General features: G+C 43.5%; 1 protein-coding gene across 1 annotated transcript in view; it reads left to right on the top strand.

Annotated features, from left to right (window-relative positions):
* Positions 1-2,942: 2,942 nt before the first annotated feature.
* AGK (acylglycerol kinase) overlaps positions 2,943-7,526 on the top strand; it is an 87,447-nt gene continuing 82,863 nt past the window's right edge. Inside the window, exon 1 of the mRNA XM_027842300.1 lies at positions 2,943-3,011. The gene's annotated coding sequence lies outside the window, so the exon portion shown is untranslated. The remainder of the gene's footprint in view (positions 3,012-7,526) is intronic.

A 7,526-nucleotide genomic window follows, 5' to 3' on the forward strand; every position in this document is an offset into this window, starting at 1 on the left:
AATCAGCCAAAAGGAAAAAATAGGGTTATGGGATAATATTTGTCAGGATTTGTTATCAGAATGAGAAGATTATTTCTTGTTCAAGAGCAAGACACAAGGGGAAGTAACTAAATACTTTTACAATTAAGAAGACAAAACAGCAGGGTTAAGGGAAGCATTTTAGACAAGACAAAGCGACAGACAAGTTACAACATTGTTACAATTATGCATGAGACCATCCATTTTTATCATGTCCTTGTATATAGTTGGTTACAGAGGAACCTCTCAACTCTAGCACCTTCCCTCTTTTAATTATTATCTATTTTTACTGTATGTAGCTTACTTTGTATATATTTGTTTGCATGTTGTCTCCTCCATTAGGTTGTATGCTCCTTGAGGGCAGCAACTATCTTTGGCCTTTTTTTTTTTTAAGGTAATTGGGGTTAAGTGACTTGCCCAGGGTCACACAGCTAGTGTCAAGTGTTTGGTCTGAGGCTGGATTTGAACCCCGGTCCTCCTGACTTCAGGGCCGATGCTCTATCCACTGAGCCAACTAGCTGCCCCTTTTGGGCTCTTTTTGTAACCTCAGTACTTAGCCAGTGCCTGGCACCTAGGAGGGGATAAATAAATGTGATTGATTTCTCCTTCAATAATGATTGTGGGATTTTTATTTTTTAAAATACTATTTTACTTTTCCCCCAATTACATGTAGAAACAATTTTTAACATTTTTTAAGGTTTTGGGTTGCAAATTCTATCCCTCCCTCTCTCCTTGCCCCCCGCCCAAGACAGTAAGCAATCAGATATAGGTTATATATGTTCAATCATGTAAAACATGTTTCTATATTAGTCATTTTGTGGAAGAACACTTAAAGAAAGGAGGGGGAGAGAGAAGAAGAGAGAGGTAGAGAGAGACAGAGGAAGAAAAAAAGGAAGGAAGGGAAAAATTGTACACTTCAGTCTATATTCAGACACCATCAGTTCTTTCTCTGGAGGTGGATAGCATTTTTCATCATGAGTCCTTTGGAATTGTCTTAGAACATTGCATTGCTGAGAATAGCTAAGCCATTCACAATTGTTCATCATACAATAGTGTCGTTACTGTGTACAGCATTCTCCTGGTTCTGCTCATTTCATTCTGCAACAATTCATGTAAGTCTTTCCAGGTTTTTCTAAAAACATCCTACTCATTATTTCTTATAGCACAATAGTATTCCATCACAATCATATACTACAATTTATTCAGCCATTTCCCAATTGATGGGCATCCCTTTAATTTCCAATTCTTTGCCACCACAAAAAGCTGCTATAAATATCCTTGTACAAATAGATCTTTTCCCCTTTTTTTCTAATCTCTTTGGGATAAAGACTCGGTAGTGGTATTGCTAGGTCAAAGGGCATGCACAGCTTTATAGCACTTTGGGCATAATTCCAAATTGCTCGCTAGAATACTTGAATCAGTTCACAACACCAAGAGTGCATTATTGTCATTGGGGACTTCTAAATATTAAACTACAAGGTGGTTGGGACATTAGTCCATCCAGATCTTATGAAATGATTGTGGTTTCTGTTTTATCCCCCCTTTACAGGTTATTCTTCATTCACTTCATTTTCTGGCCAAACTGGCCTTCCTGCTGATCCTTACAAAAGACACTCCATCTCAGATCTTGCTGTTTTTTCAGACTCTTCACCTTTGCTTCTCAACCAAGCTTCCTTTGAAGCCCAGCTACAATAGCATCTCTTCCTGAGGCCTTTGCTGATCTCTCCAGCTTTCCCTATCTCCTGAAATTACCTTGAAATTTTGTATATGAGATACACACACATATCTATGTATAAGTGCATGTGTTGTTTTCCCTGACAGAAATTAACCTCCCTGAGGCACTGCAGAGTGCCTGGAACATGGCAGACACTTAACAAATTATTTTTATTGGTTGATTCTGCTTTACAACATGACTGAAAGGCAGGCAACTGGCGTACTGTACTGTGTCAGGAAAACATGGGTTTAAATCCCACCTCAGACACTCACCAGCTCTGTCACCTTGAGAGAGTCACTTAACCTCTCTGTGCCTCAATTTCCTCATCTGTCAAATGAGGGGGTTGGACCAAAATCTCTTCCAGCTGAAAAGCAACAGATCCTACGTCCATTGTGCCTTTGGGAAAATGGAAACACTGCTTGAAGGACCTGCCCCAAACTTAAATTCATGTGGATGGATGGACTGGAAGAGAGGGAGGTAGGATGGGGGAGAGGGGAGGAGGTGAAGAGGAGGTGAGAGAAAGGGAGAGAAAGAGAAGGAAAGAGGAAGAGGAAGGGGAGGGAGAGGGAAAAAGAGATGGAGGAGCGAAAGAAGACAAAGAGAGAGGAAGGGGGGAAGAGGAAGAGAAATAAGGGGAGAAGGGGAGAAGGAGGGGAGAGAAAGGGAGAGGAAAGAGAAGGGGAGAGAGAGAGGGAAAAAGAGATGGAGTGAGGAGCGAAAGAAGACAAAGAGAGAGGAAGGGGGGAAGGGGAAGAGAAATAAGGGGAGAAGGGGAGAAGGAGGTGAGAAAGGGAGAGGAGAGAGAAGGGGAGAGAGAGAGAGGGAAAAAGAGAGGGAGGGAGGAGAGAAGGAAGACAAAGAGAGAGGAAGGGGGGAAGAGGAAGAGAAGGGGAGAAGTAGGAGGAGGAGGAGGTGAGAGAAAGGGAGAGGAGAGGGAGAGAAAGGGGGAGAGCTGGAAGGAGTTGAGGTTAGAGAAGGAAGGAAAGGGAAGGGAAGGGAGGAGACAGCCAGACGGGAGGGGGTAGGATGCTCTCGATCCGGCCGCCAGGGGAAAGCAGGGCAGGGTCCCGCGGACACGATCACCCCGCGCAGCGCGGGCGGCCGGCCCGAGCCTTGGCCAGGGCTCACGTGCGGCGCCGCGGAACCCGAGCGCAGGTGGCAGCGGTTTTCCGGGCCGTGGGGGAAGAGCTTAAGGATGCACACCGGAAGGGCGGCCCGGGGCGGAGAGCGGGGTGCGGAGCGAGGCCGGTAGAGGCGCTGCTGGGCGGCGAGGCAGGCGGTGAGTCGGCGGCCCGGGAGCCAGGCGAGGAGGGCGGGTTGGGTGTGCGGCCGGGGAGCGGCTGCGGTCCCCGCGTGGGGTCCCGGTCCAGCTCCTCGGGGGCCCCCTGTGCGCGGGGGCAACCCCACTCCTCCCCACCCCGCCCGGCTCGTCCGGCGCGGCTGCCGCCTGGCGGGGGCCGGCGCGGACTTACTCGTTAGTCTGCGTTCTCATTCACATCCAGCTCCTTAGACCCTTCTGCGGCCGGACACGCGTGTGGGGATGGAGAAAAATGGGGAGAACCCCCTGCCGTGGCCAGCAGGCGGCCACAAACGGGTTTGCACCTCTCCCGTGGCACGTTGGCGCGTTTTCTTTTTTTCTTCTCCAGTCGCCGTGATCCTCGCACACGTTTTATCAATTTTGCTTGATTATAAAGTGCTTAAGGGCCAAAACTGTGACTTTATCTTGTGTTCCAGGGCCTCTACAACTTTAGCGAATGAATGAATGAGTGAATGAATGACATGACCTTGTATTTACGCAGTCCTTTCCGTTTTCAAAGCACTTTCCCCGCCATCTACCTTTTTGATCCATCCAAAACCCTGTGAGGTAGGCAGGATAGGTATTGTTCCCACTTTACAAATAAGGAAACTGAAGCTAGGGTCATATAGAAAATTGATCTTACTTAGTTTAGTGATCTATCCATTATTACACTGTATGGTAACTCCTAGGACTGGGAGTCGGGGTGTCAGGATTTCTGGGCCGCCACTGACGTGATGCATGATCTTGAATAATTCACTTAACTCCCATGGGTCTGTTTCTTCATCTGTTATACAGGCATAATAATATCTGCCCTATTTGCCTCTGGTCTTTAGGAAGATATAAAGAGATCGTAGATATGAGAGGTCTTCGGAACATGTAAAGTGATTTGCCAGCTGAAGTAATTTGGCCAACTATTTAAAATTGAGGAATTCTGGAGTTAGGGTGTAAGAATTCTATCAAGATTTCTGTGTCAGTATGCAATATATAAGGCAGATTGTTCAAAGGTAATGAAAGTTAATTGATAATCACACTGCTGCTTCTGTGCCTGTGTTGTTTCTATTATATGTTAATTCATCCGACTCAAAAGGTGTCCCTAATGATTCAGGAACAGTTTTTTGAGTTGATACTGTATTGATTCATAGCATTCACAATATCTTCCCTCACTTTTCTTGGGTAGGATGGAGAAATCCCTGTCTAAGTAATTCTCTTTGTAGTTATTTTAGCTACTACATTCAGGGCAAGGTGCTGGATTTAACCTGAGGGAATCTCAGACAGTTTGAGGGACCTCAGGTACCATGTAGACCAGACCCAACACACACACAAAAAAAAAGACATTTTATCATACCTGATGGTGGTCATCTGACCTTTGCCTGACGACCCCTAAGGAAGGGGAACCCATTACATCTTGGAAGCAGACCATTCTACTTTTGGACAACACTGACAGTCCTAACTTCAAGCCTAAATTGATCTCTTTGCAGCTTTCACACATTCATAGTTCCTAGTTTTGCCCTTTGTGGCAAAAAGAACAAGTCTTATGCCTCTTCTACATGAGAGCCCTTTCAGATACTTGAAGGCAGCTATTGGGTTCAAGTTAACTTTCAAGTCAAAGTGATAGTGTGGTTAAAGAAGAGATGACATTTGTTCCTGCTAAGCCTTCCTTATTAAATGATATTAGATCAGTGGTAATGAAAGGGAAGAGCTTCTTACTTTAGTCTGTGTTCATGCGTATATATGCTGTTTAGCCTACTTAGATTTCTCTATAGACTTTGGGTCATCCACATCTTTGAAGACTGGCATTGCAAGACTCTTAAGCATCACGGGATCTCCAGAACATTTGTATTAAAAAGATGAGTGTACCAGGGAGTGGGTTGATGTTGTTAAAAGTACTTCACAGTTTTCTAGATACAGTTCAACCTGTTCTCTTCATCCTATTCATTTCTGAACTCCAATACATTATCCACATGAAGTACCTGTCCCAAATATATGTACTAATATGATACCTCAGTTAACGGCCTTGCCTTCTACCTAAATGCCATACTCTAGACAAAAGGCATGGTTTTTTTGTTTTAGTTTTTCCTTTATGGATTGATAATGCTGATACTTTTTGAGTAGTCATGGATTATATTGAGGAGGCTTTGGCTTACCACATTCAGCACTTTGTGTTTCTGAAATGGATACACCTGGAGAACATCTTTATATCTGGGCAATCCTCCCATTTGGTCCCTTTACAGAATATCCTCCACTGTTCCTTTGGCCAGCATATTCTCCCTGATTTGTGCCTTGTCGGACAGGGATTAACAGAGGGGCATTGGACAATTACCTCTATAGTTGCCTTTATTATGTAATCTCACATGATCCTATGGATAGGAGATATCTCATTGGAGGAAGGCCTTTAAAGCTGCATTTTGATCCTCCAAGTCAAGTGTTTCTTGTAACTGATAAATATAATAGGGTCTTGTATTCTTTGCAACTTTTAGTCAATTAAGGGATTGTAAAGATGTGGCCTGCTATAGAAAATTTTTTTGTAAAAGGCTTTCTGTTCCCTTCTCATACTTTCATCAAGGATACCCTGAAATGTATATAGACCATTTCATAAAAACTTGTGTAAAGATGAGAAAATGAGCATGTGGGTTGTAGTTAATGTCTTCTAGATTGCTTTTTTTGGATATTAATGTTGTCATTGATTTTTTTTCCATTCTTTTGGTGCCTTTCCCTACCTGAGTTATCTTATAAAATGATCACTAGGATCATAGAATTAGAGTTGAAAGGGACTTTGTAGGCCGTTAGTTCCAACCCACTCATTGTATGGATGAGAAAACTGATGTCCAGAGAAGTTAATTAACTTACCAGCATCACACAAGCAGTTAGTTGTAGAGCTGGGATTTGAACCTAGTAGCTCTGATTCCAAATCCAACCCTGAAAAAAATGATTTTTCAAGCCTGGTCTTCCCCAGTCAGTCCACTGAGGTGTTTCTAACTTAACCATACTCCCTCTTGCTCTCTGAACCCCCCCCCCCCATCTAGAAACTTCCATATAGTTCTGTCAGTCAACAAGTGTTTACTAAGTGCACTTGTTGAGCCTGACACTCTTCGAGGTTCTGGGGATGCAAGAACAAATGAAACACTTCTTACTTGGCAGAAGCAGCTTAGGTGGCACAGTGGACAGAGCACTGGGCTTGCAATCAAGAAAACCTAAATTCACACCTGATCTCTCACGCTTACTATCTGGGTCACCTTGCTCAGCTGTAAAATGAAGATCATAATAGCACCTGTCCCTCAGGGTTGTTGTACAGATCAGATTAGATAATTTTAAAAAACTTGGTACAGTATCTGGCACATAGTAGGTGCTTTAAAATGCTTGTCCCCCTCCCTTTAAGGAGCTTACCTCTTAGATTGGAAACTTCCAGTTTCCTCATTGATTGGTAGCTCCCTGCTTAGCACTTTAGTTGGGGGAAAACAATCTGACGTGTCTCAGTGGGATTCCTCTGATGCTCATAAATACCTGAGCTACCCTAAAGCATGGAGTGAGGGTACCCCAAGGAATTTGAGATCATACCAAACTTCTTTCCCTGAAGTCCATTGTGCCCAAGGTTACCTGATGAACTCTTGGTTTTTTCCCAATCTTGCCCTTCCCAGTCCCACTTCAGAGGTATCAGATTTGGCTCTAAAGTGGGGAAGTCATTGTGTTGCCCTCGTTTGGACTTTTCAGTCTTGGCCCCAAGGATGGAAGGATGTCATTGAGCTGCTTTGGGGGGTTGATTTACCCTAGTTCAGAGAATTGCTCAAGTACCTTTTATTTGTTGACCCCACCTCTCCTTCCATCTTCCCTTCTGTGGGCCTAGGTAAGCCATATATCTTTCTCTTAAAGGTGCTGAATGAAAGACCATGGCTGGTTTTTCTAACTCTTCCGTGAAGCCTCTTATTCTTAGCAACAGGCCCTGAATGCTTTTATGATTCTGGTTCCCCTGTACAAATTTACTTTACATTTTCTTAACTGGTTTGCCCCCTCTTTCTACCTTTGTCTTATTAAATGCTGTATTTCCTTGTATAGCACAGAAGGGCCCAGGGTACTGGGGTTTAAATGTCCAGTATCATTCATTATAAAAATAAATGATTATAAAGTACTGACAACATTTGTTTCATTTTCCACTTAGTTGTCCCGTCAGCATCTCCTGGCTTCTTTTGGAGGGTTATTGAAGGCTTCGCACCAAAATCTTTTAAATTGTTTTTGCCCCTAGTGCTTTTCATTGTTTTGGAGGTGATTCTGCTTATACTTCAGGTACAGTGTAGGACTTAGAATATGAGTAGGAAGGACCAGTAATAGACAGGAGACAATACCTCTTCCCCCCCCCACCAAAAAAAACCAAAACATTTTCTTGGTGACTATACATATGCACAAAGTATAGATAATAAACCAGGTGAACTCTAGAACCTAATGCAAGGAGGCAAACTCATCTTCATTGTTTTAGTGAGATTTGGTGGGATAAAATTAGTGATT

This window comes from Vombatus ursinus, unplaced genomic scaffold (genome assembly GCF_900497805.2).
Source record: "Vombatus ursinus unplaced genomic scaffold, bare-nosed wombat genome assembly UNPS02014870.1, whole genome shotgun sequence".
Classification (NCBI taxonomy): domain Eukaryota; kingdom Metazoa; phylum Chordata; class Mammalia; order Diprotodontia; family Vombatidae; genus Vombatus; species Vombatus ursinus.